This window comes from Armigeres subalbatus, chromosome 2, assembly GCF_024139115.2.
Source record: "Armigeres subalbatus isolate Guangzhou_Male chromosome 2, GZ_Asu_2, whole genome shotgun sequence".
NCBI lineage: Eukaryota > Metazoa > Arthropoda > Insecta > Diptera > Culicidae > Armigeres > Armigeres subalbatus.
Window position 1 is genome coordinate 182,745,678 of NC_085140.1, and position 16,850 is coordinate 182,762,527.

At 36.6% G+C, this 16,850-nt stretch overlaps 1 protein-coding gene across 1 annotated transcript in view; it reads left to right on the forward strand.

Moving 5' to 3' along the window:
- The first annotated feature begins 282 nt into the window (after nt 1–282).
- Nucleotides 283–16,850, forward strand: part of LOC134211354 (uncharacterized) — a 339,309-nt gene continuing 322,741 nt past the window's right edge. Inside the window, exon 1 of the mRNA XM_062688139.1 lies at nt 283–1,287. The gene's annotated coding sequence lies outside the window, so the exon portion shown is untranslated. The remainder of the gene's footprint in view (nt 1,288–16,850) is intronic.

The window sequence follows — 16,850 nt, forward strand, 5'->3', positions numbered from 1 at the left end:
TCGAAAGGTCCTCTTTACAACAATAGGGGAAAATGTGTTTGCAACAAAACGGAAAACAACCAAAACTCTCTTGCCGGCATGGTTTCTCGTCTGCTCCTTGTTGAGTTTTCAAGTTTCCACGAGAGTGTAGAGCATGAGAGCGGAAAATGAGCGAATCAAGAAAATAAGCCGCCGGTCGTCCCTGATCTAATCGTCCGTTTGGGCGGCTGATTTTCCACCTGTTTTTCATCCGACCCGACGCAAAGCGCGTTTTCCACGAATCAGTCGTATTTTACGCGCCGTTCGTGTTGGACGTGAATTCGCCGAGCAGCGTCGCCGCTTATTGTGGGATCCTTTATTGGCCAAGTGTTTTGAGTCCTGCCAGTGTGTTGTGAAGATTTCTAGAGATAGTCGTTTTTCCGGGTGGTGCGCGTTTGTTTTTAATTCGAACGTGTGTTATGTTATAATACAGTCCAATCTCGGGCAAGTGTCGTGGTTTTCCAAAGGTCAGCCCGGCCGACGTAAAGCGTGAAGCGTTTTAATTTACGATCAGAAGATTACTAAAATCTCCAGACGGTAGTCGGTTCTGTGCGAGAATACGTGATTGATTTACGACAGACATAGTTCTTCGCAGTAAATCATTGACTCGGGGCGGGTAAATCAAACGGCACTAGTCCAAGAACCGAAAAGCAAGAAACTGTTCTCACGTGCGTTCAAGTTGTCCTAAGCGGTGAAAGATTTAGGGACCGCCCCTTGGCGCGCGGTCTTTCACGAAGTGAGTGTGTCGATGTGCTTCACCTATCAACTGTGAGCCCGCCGGGAGCACGAAGAATTTTCAACGCCCAGTGGGTGTGCGAAAGAAAATCCCGAAATTGATGATTCACGCTGTATTGAGAAATTTTAATTGTGGCTGCGGTGAAAAACGACATTTGGGCAGCACAGAAGTGGAAGTTGTGAGCGGGATGTTTTGAAAAGTCGCTAAGCACATAAGTAAATTGGGGCCGCAAGTGTTGAAGGGTGTTGAACAGATACACCTTGTTTAGCATTGAGAGAAAGTCTTGCGAAGAAATATTTTAGTGAAGTAGCGAAAAAGTACACAGTTATATTAATTGGAAATCGACATTTGTAATTATTGTGGTGAAAGTGTAAAAGTGATCAATATTTAACGCAAGTGATTGTCAAAACAAAAGTTGTTTCCAAAGTTGTATGCTGCCAATATAAAATTATATAAAAAGAACAAAGAAGCGCGTGGTTTATCACACAGAAATAAACGAGACCAAATTGCTTTAGACGACACATATCTAACAGGTATTTATTTTTTATAATCAACTGATATTCTTTTTCATGCCTTGCTTCATTCTGAATACCGCAGGTCCATTTTCATGAATTTGAACTGGAAAACCAAATTCTGTATCCTATCAGGGACTATCTAGGTGGGGCAACTCTGGAATATTTTGGGAAAACAGTAATGAACGTGCAACATATTTTTGCTGTACCAATAATACAGACCAAGCTTTCAAAAGAAAAAGAACCAATCGAAATCATATTTGGCAAATGAAAATGTGCACATAATTAAAAGAAAGGATTACAGGTCGACACATACAGAATACTAGCATTAAGCATATAGCATTAAGCAATAGATAATTGACAGGACTTTACACAACACCCAGTGAACCAGTGGAGGGTCAGAATCGAACCCAATGGCATAGAAATGCGCATAGACGACTGACAGCGCTAACCGCACGACCACGAAGTGCCCACAATTTTGGATTTAAAAAAGGCCAAGGGGGAGCAAAATAAAACATAAATATTAAAACTAATAATGAATTATCCAGTTTGACAGAAAATATTTTGGTAGCTCATGTTTTTTTTAGACATATTCATTGCTCAATTTTTATTTACTGCCAAATAAATCAAAGGGGTTAGTTAGTCACAATTGACTGTTATTAACTGCATTCGCCACCATATTCTATTAGCGGAATTAAACGCTCATTTACCTTATTTTTTAAACTTGTATGTCATGTTGTATTTTGTAAGTGTTGTATTTTTTTTTCAAATCCGTTTGTTTGAAAGGCTCTGGTGTAAATAACACTTTACGGTGCCACGCTTTTTTTAAAATAATTTTCTGTTTCTCTTTGAATAATTGATGAATAATTGCTCTTGTATAAGGGTATGCGATAACACACTTTTTCCTAACGAAACGAAACGAAACGAAATTTAAAATGTCTATGTTGATTCGGAACGAAACGAAACGAAATATAGATTTCTTTCGAGACTTCGAAACGATACGAAATCGAGGTTCATTTAATTCGAAATTTTTCGAAACGAAACGAAATTTTGATTTTTTTTCCGCGGAATTTTTATTGAATTGGTTTTACATTACGTACGCAATTCTGATTTCACGTTTTCGAAGTCGAATAATTGTTTTGCGACCAAAAGAGTTATAATAACTAAAGAGGCAATCTGTGATAAATCGCCACATTCTCGCCGCATATACCATTGGCGATAAGGCAATACCCCAGCATTTGTGCCGCTTTCATAGGAATTCATCGTATATAAAGTATATAAAAATAAAGAAATTGTGGGATTTTTCATATACGGATTCAAATTTCGTTTAAAACCTTAGTTCACTTAAGAATTATGTAATTATGCTGAAGCATGCTTCATATTATCTTGTCAGCGTGGTTTTACAGTATTGACTTAGTCAAAATTTGAAAACGAATGCTTAGATTTATTTTTTTATTTAGTGGGATACTTAACTATGTATCCACATCTGTCAGGCGTATACGCAGATATAGAATTAATATTACTAGATCAACATTTGAAAAGGGTGTGTCTGCCAAAATTTATTCCTTCTTATTCCTCGTCTACATATATAGCATACATTTGTTTCCTAGAAGAATCATGTGCATTTCACAGACCGATAGTCTTATATACAATCAGCTCGACAAACTGATCTTTTGAGTGTGTGTGTCCTTGGCAGATGAAAACAGCTGTTGTGGTCAGTATGTGCTAAAAGCAATCATAAGTAAAGAATTTTCAGCAATTTTAATGATCTTTCAACCCGTTCTGGATTTTTTTTTGCCCAATTCCATGCGTAGATCTAGAAATGCCCACAAATCTGCAATGTTCCGCACATATTGTGCAAATCGTCGACTATTTACGAGCTTAATAACGTTTCTTAACTGTGCACGTCGTCGTTGCTAATCATGATTGGTCGAGAAACAGCAAATATGCGTAGCTCACCAATTAAATAATATTCTTGGGATACAAAAAAGTTATTCTTATTGTATACTTGCTTCGAGTTTTCAATTCATGAACAATAACGATACTGGTCAATAACGGTGCTTATAGTCAATTTAGTATTAGGAGAGGAAAATTAGTGTAACACTCATTGTTTTAAGAGACCGAGGTATGCTCTGTATCTCCGTGAGCGCTACGGAAAAGGAATCGTTGGTTAGTTGAGAAGGTAATTCATGTGAAACCCCTCGGTAAGCGACAACATATTTATTGTAAACGAAGTTATTTTGAAAACAAGAAGATGAAAACTGTGTTTCAAATCAATCCAACGCAAGATCAATGTGCTTCGCTTAATAATCTTCTACAACAGGATCAATTCCGCACTACATAATTTTGTGCTCTTTGATGCAGACATTAGTTTTATCCATTGGCGTAACTACAGGAGGGCTAGGGGAGGGCCTAACTAGGATCCAAGTAGCCCCCCTAGAATTTTTGCTACTTCGCATAAGTATTGCACATATCTAGCTGTCTGAGCTTAAGGGCACTCCTGACGGAATCCAAGTTTCAAAGTACTCGCGTTTTCAGGGGCACACCATTCGACACGGAAGCAACGCACAACTGTCATTTTTGTTGATTTAGTTTTGCTGCGTCGCAGCATGCGTGAAAAAAATAAAAATGACAGTTGTGCGTTGCTTCCGTATCGAGTGGTGTGCCCCCGAAAACGCGAGCACTTTGAAACAGGGTTACTGGAAATCGCATCAAGTATCTCGCATTCACTCATATATTGCGAACGGAATCGGAAAAGAACGATAAACGATGCATCCCGAATGAACCGCACAAAATATATCTTCCCAAAGCTGCCGAGTAAATCCTGCATGAATATGTTTCGTATTTATTCGTACTGCATTAGCTTCGGGTTTGATTCATCACCATGTGGTGAGTGACTCCGGTGTGTGCAAAAGTGTTGTACTGTTCGTACTGCTTTTGCATCGGCCTCGATTTATCTCCAACAGAATTTGGAGATTTGCGATCGGATGCGATGATGATTGGCGATGAGTGGTGATGATGATAGAAAAATTGAATCATCGCGGTGCGCCGGCAAACTTTGCAACGGACAGCAAGCGATGCGGATGGAGAATAATATACCTACCTAGGTATGGGAGGTATGAAGCGAGGTTCAAATGATATCGCAGATCGCTGCTCGTCGTAGTTTACCATAGATTACTAATAGCATGACAAATTGAACGTTATTTAATTATTGCCTACGTGTTTATGTAAGTTTCTATTGAGATTGTTATGCGGATATATTTAATACTGGTAAACATGGCTTAGCAATGCATGTTTGCATTTCTTATTAAGAACAAAAACAGAGTGTGCTGTGCATCATCTTACCACATTGGTTTATGTGATTAGCACTGTTCAAAGAATTCAATTATTCTATTGCATTGAAGAAATTATGAATTGGGGTAAAACATTACCCAAGATTTCAACGTGATAGCAAAAATTCATATTCTAATAGGTTTTCGATATGTTGGCACCAAGCGGAAGTCTTAGATTTCTAAAATAGAGCGCGGAGTGCTGTACTAAAGAGGTGGTGCTGTTTGGAAGAGATGGCGCCACAACATTTAAAGTATAATTAATTTCCTTGTATGGGCAAATCACCCATTCTCACCAACTACGCATCGCATCGATATAAAATTCGGATAAAAAATGCATAAAATATTTAATAGTTTTTTTTGTATCACTGTATTCTTCAGTTCAAAACAATAAAAGAGCTTTCATTATGTCTCCATACTAAACTCTATTTAGTTATTCACTTTAAATTTCTTCAAGGCTTTTCTCCACCTCGTGTGTGTGGAAGGAACATAGAAAATTTACTATATTGAACAACAGATATAACTAGTGTTTATGCTAAACCACATTGATACAAATACGCAAAAACATAACACCATTTGTCACCTGGTAATGTATATTTGCAATTATACCATCATGTGTAGTAGCTGTTGAAATATTTTAAATGGCCTCAGCAGAATTTTTAATAGAATGCAACTGACGACGTTCTATAGTGACAGTCTTATTAGACATTCAATGACCTCAAAGACTTTTTTACTCAAGTCAAATATCGGTAGCGAACCAACATGTATTCCTCAAATAACTTAACCTGCATTCAACAAAATTCTGCTCATTTTTTTGAGACGTATCGAATAGCCACAGGACAATTTAGTGAGGCAGCCTCAAGGGCAGCCTTCACAAAACCAAAAATCCGTTTGGTTTGTAAGAACAGATAAGAGCCATTATAATGGAAGTAAGTTTAATCTGCAATTCAATAATTTAACGGCGCTTGAAGCTAAGCAAAAAATATCAAAAAACTCCTGAACGATTTCCGAAGGAATGTCTTGAGGAATTTGTAAAGAAATTTCCAAATGATTTTCTGAAGAATCTCCAGTAATTTCCAAGAACTTTCCAAATAAGTATCTGGAACAATACATCAATAAGTTTTCTGAAGTTTCACTAAATACAAATACTAAATTAATTAAAAGAATCCAAAAACATTTATAAAGAAATTTCAGAAAGAATAAATAAATTTTCATCGAAACTCCTATACTGCCTCCACTCACATTATTTATTTATTTATTCAGACTAAGGCCAAAGTGGCCTGTGCGGTATATAAGAGTCTCCTCCATTCGGCTCGGTCCATGGCTACACGTCGCCAACCACGCAGTCTACGGAGGGTCCGCAAGTCATCTTCCACCTGATCGATCCACCTTGCCCGCTGCGCACCTCGCCTTCTTGTGCCCGTCGGATCGTTGTCGAGAACCATTTTCACCGGGTTACTGTCCGACATTCTGGCTACGTGCCCGGCCCATCGCAGTCGTCCGATTTTCGCGGTGTGAACGATGGATGGTTCTCCCAACAGCTGATGCAATTCGTGGTTCATTCGCCTCCTCCACGTACCGTCCGCCATCTGCACCCCACCATAGATGGTACGCAGCACTTTCCTTTCGAAAACTCCAAGTGCGCGTTGGTCCTCCACGAGCATCGTCCAGGTCTCGTGTCCGTAGAGGACTACCGGTCTAATGAGCGTTTTGTAGATTGTCAGTTTGGTACGGCGGCGAACTCTATTCGATCGGAGCGTCTCACTCACATAACAGTTAGATTTTACTTTTCATCACTTTTGAGTTAACCCAACGCGGATAGAAGCCATGAACAGAATAACAAACATGGTATGTGGACTTGGTTGATAAAAGAGATAAAAAAAAATACACCGGAACATCATTTAAATATCAAGATATGCTATGAATAAAAACAAACTGGCATATATGCGAATGGGGGCAGTATATGAATTTCATAGGAATTTCTTAACGAATTGCAGTATTTTACAAAGATATTTCCGAAATTTTTGAAGGATTTTTCAAAGAAATTCTCAAAAGATATTCCAAAGAAATTCCTAAAGAAATTTCTGAAGGAAATTCCGGAGCAGTTCCTGGAGGTGTTATCCAAAGTTATCGTAGACATCCCGGAGGGCTTTCCCTATAGGAGTTTTTATAGAATTCTTGGAGAAATTTAAGAATGTCGTGAAATCCTTCTTCGAAAACATTCAATATTTGGCAGCCACTTAGCATCGGACGGCGGAACTAAGCATGACATAAGAGCACGGATCAAGAAGGCTAGGGCTGTTTTGCGAGTTTACGGAACATATAAAGATCCAATCAGATTAGCCAACGCATTAAATTTCGAATATTTCCGAATCTAACGTGAAATCTATGTTTTTATACGCCAGTGAGACTTGGTGTGTATTAAAGTTACTGGTGCCCCACCATTACCATTACCAGAACTCTGGCTCCACCAATGTGTATAGGGTAAATGGGGTAAATGATGTATAGCGCAAATGATATACAATCAATCAATAGTATCAATAGCAATCAATTTTTTTTTGTTCGAGCCTCCATGTCTGTTCTCTTCGGGGGTAACAGTGAGTCAAATGGGGATGAGAATGGGTCACTGTTTCAGCTACATAAAATGCTTGAAAATAAGATTTAGTGTATCTGAGAACAAGACTTTTTTGAGCGATTTTTTCCGAACTCCAGACTGTCGGTGACGACGTTGGTTCATTATCACCCCCGACGACGGTATGCCGCAATCCAATTTTTCCATGATACTTATTTTCGGAGTAAAGTGAGTAAGTTTTTAAAAATAAAAAATCACAAATATGAAATTCGGATAAAAAAAATTAACACGTGTAGCACCAAGCAGTGGAACTAAACTGCCCTCCATCACAAATATTCATACCACCAAAACAATTTTCTAAATTTTACAGATTCTAATACACATCTCCTGAAAGGATATTTCTCATTCACTAGTGCCACCCACCAAGCGGTTGAATACAAAAAAAGAATCATCGCAACGTTTCTTACCATCCGAACAACTTTGAAAATGTCGACATCTTTCTAAATTTTACGGATTTCTTACCTGAGTGATTACCATAATAAATTATTTCCAACTAACGGTCGAATTACAAATCGTTCTGGCAAATTTCGAGATATCTAAACTGACTGATATTTTATATACAATATTGTCGCCCAGCGGGTAAATTCAAGACTAATGTCGCTTCTATCACGTTTAAACGGTTTTGATCCTCCGTACAACTTTAACAATACGTCAGCTTTTTAACCCTTTATAAGGCAGTGGCAACTATACTGCCACCAACAAACTATATGGAAGGTGGTTTGACTTGCTCATATACCTTCCTTTTGCCAGTGGAGATATATCAGCTTCCACACTGATATTCTTCCCTCCCCCTTCACGGGAGCTTGGCAGAAGGAAGGTCGTGTGATATGTGCCATCACAAATATTGCCCTCCGCTCGCTTTCAAATCGACTTCTATAAAAACATTCTTCATGCCTGCCGTATCCTAACGGAACTATCAATTCTATACTTTCGCCTCTAATTCTATCATGAACATGTACGTCCAAGTTTGGAAGATGATATTAGCATTTCCATAGCATTGCCTTACTTATTGTTTTCCATCTAGCTATCAGTGATGAACTTTATAATTATTTAAAAATCACTTTAATAAAGAATAAAAAAAATCTAGTAGCTAATATTTCATATCTAGTAACACTCCAGATGAATTTAAGCCATAAAAAATTGAAATGTCAATCTGAGGTTTTTTTTTACGAATAGATCGTAAGTTTCGAGTGGAAGAAGGATTTTCAGTTGTAATTCGTTAAAAAAGGACAAAGATATATTTTTCCCATTGGTATTAATTATTTTGTATCTCCTGTGTTAGATTATGGCGTGATTAGCGTGAAAAATGCGTTGCTTTTCTTGTACACTGGTGGAAATAAGTATAAAGACAAGCTCGGTTTCCATACAAAAATGGCCATATTGGGAAGTCAATATCTCGATTCTTAGCGATTCGATTGGGCTGATTTTTTGCCAACAAGCCTAAAATGACTTGAATTTTTATTCAATCATAGTTACATTTATGCATATATTCTGGTTATATGCGTTTCTGTTGGAAATAATTATAAAGACAGTTCCGTTGTATGGAGCTCCATATAAAAAAGTGGTGTCTTTATAATTATTTCCAGATTTTGAGGTCAAAATCAACAGAGATGTATAAAGTTTACTCAAAGATCGAAAGTTCAAGTTAAAAACAGGTGCCTAGTAAAATTTCAGCCAAATCGAATCGCTACGAATCGAGATATCGATCCTCAATCATGATGAAAATGTATGAAAATCATGCTTGTCTTTATACTTATTTCCGGCGGTATATACACAGGATTTTGTTTAACACGATTTTTTTTCGCTCGTAATTTTGATCGTGTGACTTTAATTAACCACAAAAGTCTTTGTAACTTGTTTCAAAAAATAATATGCGTTAAACATTTAGGATGAGTGCAAAATTGAGAAAATGTAAATCATGTAAAAACAGAATCCAGTGTATTTGGTTTTTGGATTTTCGACGAATTTGCTTTTTTTCCAAGGGTCCCCCCTGGGAACAAAACTGGGGAAAAATGTTTTTCATTGATAATGCGTTTTCCGACTAGGACTCTTCACTAAAAAATGTAAGGGGCCTTGTTTTGAGTTGTTTTACGTAACACCTAATATTTAAAAATGTTTTATTTATTTTTGTTGTTGCTGAAATTGCGCTTGCAAGGCAGTGGCAAATATATTGCCACCAATGTTGTCCCGCCACCAATTTTCTAATGTTTCTGAACTGTTTAATGTGTAATAAACATACATTCGAGTTTAATACCATTTAAAAATTATGTCTTATTGTTGTTTTTGTTAATTTATTGTAAAGATTCGTCTGACTTATAAGAGATAAATCGCATAAGTTTCGACCCCATTACGTCGTCGCACATGCGTTAGCGCTTTCAAGCGGATGCATCCCTAAACTCATCTTCAATTAGAAGCCCTAGATCTCCCAAATAACTTTGTTGAAGACTGTATGTGTCTATCTCTTAAGTTTGAAGCGATATAACAATAATTAACGCTCAAATGTACTAAATACAAAGCGCGTGTGCTCGCTCCGAAAGGCTAACGCAGAACCACTGGGTTTATATTCATAAGAGAATCCTGTATAACGCTCCCTACAACTTCCAATCATACCCAATCATCATCACTCGCGATGCGTTTTGGCGATCCATCGCTCGTGATGCAATCAACAAGGAATGCGATGAACGCTTTATACGCAAAGCAAGAATCCGTGCAGATACGAATAACTGGTGAGTGCCATTTGCTTCCAATTTGCAGATACTGGTAACTCAGTGATTGGCAAAAGCATGGATGAAAAGGGAAGCCCAAAATGTATGGTTTGGTTCATTGCGTATCGTGTTCTCACGTGTGACGAAGGCATACGAACAAAAGCTGTGATATTCACAACTGAGCAGCATCTCAAGCGAAAGATGATGCTATGTAGGAATCAGTAACCCTGTTGAAATTTGGATTCCGTCAGGAGTGACCTTAACTACAGATAATGAATTTTATTCATCTTTTCATCAGGTTTTTGAATTTCGAATAATTCAGGACCAAAAACTTTTTTCTTTGGTTTTTGAAAACCACAGGGTTTAAATCCAAAGGAGAAAGACAAAATCTTTCACTTTTATGTCTGTATACTCTCTAGATAGGTGGCATACCGTGAGAGACGTTTTTCGGAATCTGTTGCGATAATGAACTGATTCGGGGGCTATGCCTCATGATAAAGGCCATATCAAAATTATACCAACATACGTTATTATGTTTTAAATTGCTTCAACAAAATTTGTTACAAATTTAATGCAGGATGTTGTTAAAAGATCTAAATTTATATAAAAAATAACACTACTTTAAACAAAAAGATTTCAAATTAAGCTACAGTTTTATCACAAAGATAACATATTCTGTTAGAAATTTATAACAGAATCAGATACATAATATATTGTTTACTGTGTAGTTGAAAATTTTTACAGGACGTTATAGGTCTCAGGATTGTGTTCATCATCAGAATTTTTTGTTTTTGTCTGAACATGATTATTTGTCAAGAACATGAAACTAAGCCTTTGCCAATATGGCAATCTTTTTAAATTATTTCAACGTATGATGATCTATTTGGCCTGATGACTTTAGCATGCTTAGATGACCGAAGAATTTCAAACAAATCCTGATTTAATCAATCAAATTTCTCAGCAAATGAGTAATATTTAAATTTTTTCAAGTTTTCTTGAAGTTTTGTGGAAAACAATTATGATCTCATGCTTTCTAAAATAGACCTATAAGGCGCAGGATCAAAAATGTGATACATTATTTCAATACCAATTTTTCAAAATGACTTATCTCCCTTTGTAAACAAAGATTCTAGCGTCGATTTGGCGATTCTGATAGCACTCCCACGCAAATCAACCCTATCAACACGTAGGCGAAGGCTCCTGCTACGCGTTGATGCTGTTGGTTTGCTTGGGAGTGCTATCAAAATCGCCAAATCGTCGTTTGAATCTTTGTTTACAAAAGCAGAATAGTCGTTTTGAAAATTTGGTATTGATTTCATATGCATCTATCCAATTCAGGCATTTCCGATTTGTCTGGTAAAGTGTTTTAGGGATTTCGTAATGCTGCTATTTCTTGAAAATTTTAAATTTTCAGTAAACAATTTAGGCTTCTTTATTTTCGACAAAGTTTTGGTAAATCTCTCAGATTTTAAAGAGAGGTAATTTAAATTTTGATGAGAAAGAACTTGGAATGCTGTTGGATGGATTATAAAAATCCACAAATCCAATTTCCAATCCAATCCAATTTTGCTTTGCTAAGGCTCTATGATTTTTTCACGACTTTTCTTTTTTTATAGGCTGAGTGTCGTGGACCATAATTTATAATGTTCAAGTCGTCAATGGATGTGTTGTATGTAAATAGGTCAATGTTTGTTTGGTCGGCCAACTTGCGAACAATATATACTAGTTGTTTTGAGCATTGAGCGAAAACGATAACTTAATTGTTTTGAGTGAAAAAGTAGAAATAATTTTAAAAAAAGTTAGACCCCCTAGAACTTTCCATTAGTTACGCCAATGGTTCTATCACTTCGCGTTCTCCCACACTAGCTGGCGTGATCAGCATCAACACAAATTTCTGCTACGCGATCATTCCGCATTCATATTGTGCAAATAGTAAAAAAATATCACAAAATTTTAATCATGGAAGCATTGGATACGTTTTATAGAAGAAAACTACTTACGTATTTGTCGACTAAGAATGGGGAGTTAGCGTTAATCGAAAAATTTGTATAACCTAAAGTTTTGAAAACAACTGAACGATTTTGTTCAGCGGCGCAGCCAAAAATTTTTATGATATAAAGTATGGATTAGTTTAAATTCGTTTCGAAATTCCGCGGAATTCCGTTAAATTTCGTTAGAAGCTAGTTTTTTCTAGCGAAATTTTTGTAATTTTACGAAACGAAACGAAATCAAGAAATCAGATTTCGCTTTGCTCAAATTCCGCGAAATTCCGCGGAATTTCGTTTCGAACCACCTGAAACGAAATTTTTCGAAATACCGCATATGCTTACTCTTGTATATAAATCGATATCATCCTAATATTAACAGTTAGGCAACAGGACAAAGGCCATACTAGTGATGACTAGAGGACTAGGTTTACAATATTTAAAAATGAATTTGAGGTTTGCGGATGAGAAAATTTCAGACTGTTCAATTTTCATGGAAACAAAATACCGCAATAATACACCCAAAAAACAAATCTGACAATTATTGTATAAAATCTGGGCATATACAATTCTGTATGCTTATTATACAAATATTGTATTAAAATAATACAAATCTGTATTATTTTAATACAATATTTGTATAAAAAGCTTACAGAATTGTATCAGCCCAATTATTATACAGTTTCTGTAAGGTTCTTATGCAGAACTGTATTAAAATCTGCCATCCCCTGGTTGGGTGTAGGACGTACTGGTCGGACTTGATTGTCAAGAAGTTTAACAAAACCAGATGAGTCCACCTAGCGTTAGTGATGAATTTCTCGCGCATTTTAGAAATGATAAAAAAACATGAGAGAGTTCAAAATAGCATTTTAGGTAAATTGGTTATTAGAGTGACTCAAATTTTGACTTTTTTGCCCTCGATGCTTAAACGATTGCATTTACTATTTTAATAATCGTCTTAAATTTTTTGCAATTTTGGATGTTATTTGACTGTGCACACGTCATATAAAGATTGTATGGAAATTACTGTGAAAACTGACCCTTATGTGAAAGACCACTCTGTGGGGTGGCACATGAACTATTTAAATATAATCAACACACTGACTACACAGAATACTTCTCAAGCTGAAAGGCAGTTGTTGTTGCGAAGCGATTTCTCATTTGGAAGCAAAGTTATGAAGAAAACAAAAATGCTCATTATTGATATTGATGTTATTCTTTTACATGTTACATTGAATTTTCCACAATTCAGTATTTCCTTATTAACTTTTCTTGCGAGCATCAAATCGTTTCGCAACAAAGACGGCCTGTTTCCTTGTAAAATTTTCTATGTTGCCAATGTACTCATATGTTTTTAGAGCTTAAAATGAAGCGTTGGGGAACGGTTTTCCATGAAAGTAACTGTTTTCATAGTAATTTTCATACAAACTTCAAACTGCGCGTGCTCACTCAAATTACATCCAAATTAGCTAAAAATTTAGAAGGATTATTAAAATGGCAAATGCAATCGTTTAAGCATTGGGGGGCAAAAAAGTCAAAATTTGAATTACTCTATTGGTTATACTATTTATATTTATTCATATTTATATGTTGTCATTTACATTATAGCGGTTTCCGGAGTTTTAGCTCCAATTTAGAAATGCTTTTTTAAGAGTGGACATTTGGCAAAACCAATGTTTTCCCAATAACTGTGGAACGCCACGGTCGGGAAAATTTTCCATAGGAAACCACTAGACCGCATTCCATGTCGATTGCCACTCGTTGCGATGAAATCGCATTACGCTAAGTGTCAAAAAGTGTGTCTCACATTTTTGTACACACATACACACACTGCAATAACAAAATTTGAATTTAATAGGGCTTTGCAGAATGCATATGATATGCTGGATTTTTTTGGCACCTGCATTTGTTGTGAAAACGGAATTAAATTAACAAAGTATGTATTTTTATGAAAATTCGCTGCAAAGCAGAATTTCGGCTTCTTGTTGATATGGTCAAACTTGTCATAAAGTCGGCTCCATTTCAAAATGGTCAGAAGCCATGATTTGATAAATTTAATTGGTTGTTCCCAAACGGTTGATATTACATCCGAATAAAATGTTTGAGATAAAAAGGAATCGCGTATATGTCGCCCATATTTGGGTGCATACTAATTTTCAACCATACCCAAAGGGGGCCTTCCATTGCCGTGCGAAGCTATGTACGGCTACAAAACAAGATTATGCTAAAGTTGGCTGGGTTCGATTTCCGGTCCGGTCTATGAAATTTTAGGGTTGGGAATTTTGTCGACTTCCCTAGGCATAAAAGTGTTACGAGGAACGGAAAACTACACGTTTTGATGGAAATGGAACTTAGCTACGACAATTATGTATATAGTAATGGAACTTCTAAATTAAATTATCACCGATTCCAATTGTGTATAACGGAAGGGGGGGTTTCTGAACATATTTTTTTGCGAAAAAAATATTTCTTCTAAAAATTTTGTCTCGTCAATGAATAACTATAAAATTGCTTAATTAATACTAAGCAGCAATGTCCAGTGACGGATGTTTTCCTACTAACAAAGAAAAAGAAGAAGAAAAGGAGATGGCCATATAAATCTTATGGTCGAATAGTTATGTGAAAGCTTAGGCTACATTTAATATAGTGATAAATATTTCGTTAAGGTACACCGGGGCAAGTTGAAACAAAAGTGCTGCAAAAAATCACACTTAGGTCTATTTTCAATCCGTTTGCGGTGTTTACTTGTTTGGGCCAAATATTATACATAAAAAATAGGCATCCTTACCAAACTTTTTTATAAATATTTTGTATACTGAAATAATTTTTAATATGCATGGCCCCGCATATCGGGGCAAGTTGAAACATTGCGCTCAGGCAGACATAAGCTATTACCGTATTACCGTATTAAAAACAACATATATGTACTCAGTGAGACTCAAGATGCACTAGGTTGTTAAGATGGCTACTACTGGGATTCGCATAAGAGTGCCAGGATTCGCATATTTATTTATTTATTTATTGTCGTCAATCATAATTGTAGACCTATTTACATTGGTATTCTTAACTATTCTAAATAACATTAAATAATGTTGATACTGTTTAAACTTATTGTAAAGTGTCATTAGCTTATAATACGAGAGAAGATCTGTTTCAGCTGTGTTTTGGACATCGATAAGTCAATAGTGTCACAATGTTTATTATAAGTGATCATCATTTGATTCATTGGGCCATATTTTGCATAGTTTGTTCGATGATAATTTACGGAGAATATTTGACGATGTCGTAAAGATCGTAATGGAACATAAAAATTAAGTTTTGATAATAGCTCCGTTGAGTCAATTCTGTTTGAAACAATATTGTTTATAAAAGTTACCATTGCTAAATCTCGACGCACTTTCAGTGAATGAATATTGATGAGCTTACAACGAGCTACATATGGTGGCAATGGAAATTCGGTCCACCCTAACTTTCGTAGTGCATATAATAAAAATTGTTTTTGAACTGACTCAATTCTGTTGGCATGAATAGCTGAAAATGGGGACCAAACTATGCTGCAATATTCTAAGATTGGCCTTACATAAGCTGTATAGTGTATAGTGTATAGTGTATAGTGTTTTTATTGTGTATGGGTCCTGAAAATTGTAACAGAATCGTTTTATAAAACCTAACATGTTGTTGGATTTGCTTACAATTAAGTTATAATGATCGATGAAAGTGATAATAAGAGAGTCATGTCAATTTTTGGCAATTTTGATTTTCTTCCAGAAATTAGCTAAAATTGTTGTCTGTTTAAGGCTTCTTAACATGTTATTCAGAATGGCTGCTAGGTTGTTTATTACGGAGAAAAAGAAAAATGTGGATGGCTCCGCGGAAATAACGCGCAGAAGGCAATCCCCGCATAGAACAAATCATACATAGTATGCGTTGAATTGAACATGATATCAAATCAACTGTCATAAAGCTTGCTTGAGCTTGAGCTTGATTGACTGCTCGTAGTTGCTACTCCATTATGACCAGATCAGCTGTTCTTGCACAGGGAACCAACAGATGTTTGCTTGGGACTAGCACACATCTTCAATGTACAAGTACTGGTGATCTCATTTGTTAGGTCATACTGGCGCCTGCCACGTCAGAATGCAAGTCAATGTTGGGAAGGGGGAGGAAATGATGATGCATTTATAAGAGGTGAGCCAGCCTAGGGCTGCAAACCTCTATAATAAAGATATAAAAAAAAAGAAAAAAAATATGATGCAATCACTCACCCACTGCAAGCCGAATATACCTCTGCATTTGCCACGAGTTCATGCGGAATTTGTTGGAGTTTCTGGGTTAGGTTGGAGAGGCAGAAGTCCGTCTTGGTTAACGAGCTGCCAATGTGATAGATAGGAGAAGGTAACTGATGGAATTTCTAGTTGGATGGAAACGAGCTCTATAGTTCATTTCCAATTCTAGCAGATTACTGTTAGAATACTCAAGTTGAAGGTATAGGAATAGTAATGGAAACGGTATGGAAGTCCATTTCCAGTTCTAGCGATTGCTAGAACATGAGAAATAAAGAGAAAGATACAAAGTAGGAGGATGGAACGGACCTGGGATTGAACCCACGACCTCCTGCGTATGAGGCAGAAGCAGTAGCCATATGACTACCAAGCCCGCTTCGAAACAAGAGGGATCACGCACTGAACTGTTTAATTTTATTATCGGCCGCGCAATGTAGATCACAATAATTCGTCCGATCACGCGGTCGTTCTGCTGTTCGAAACATGAGAGATCACGCACTGAACTGATTAATTTTAATACCGGCCGCGCAATGCAGAACACAATAATTCGGCCGACCGCGCGATCGTTCTGCTGTCCGAAACATGAGAGATCACGCACTGAACTCCATGATATCAAATCAACTGTCATAAAGCCCAATAAGTTGAATAGC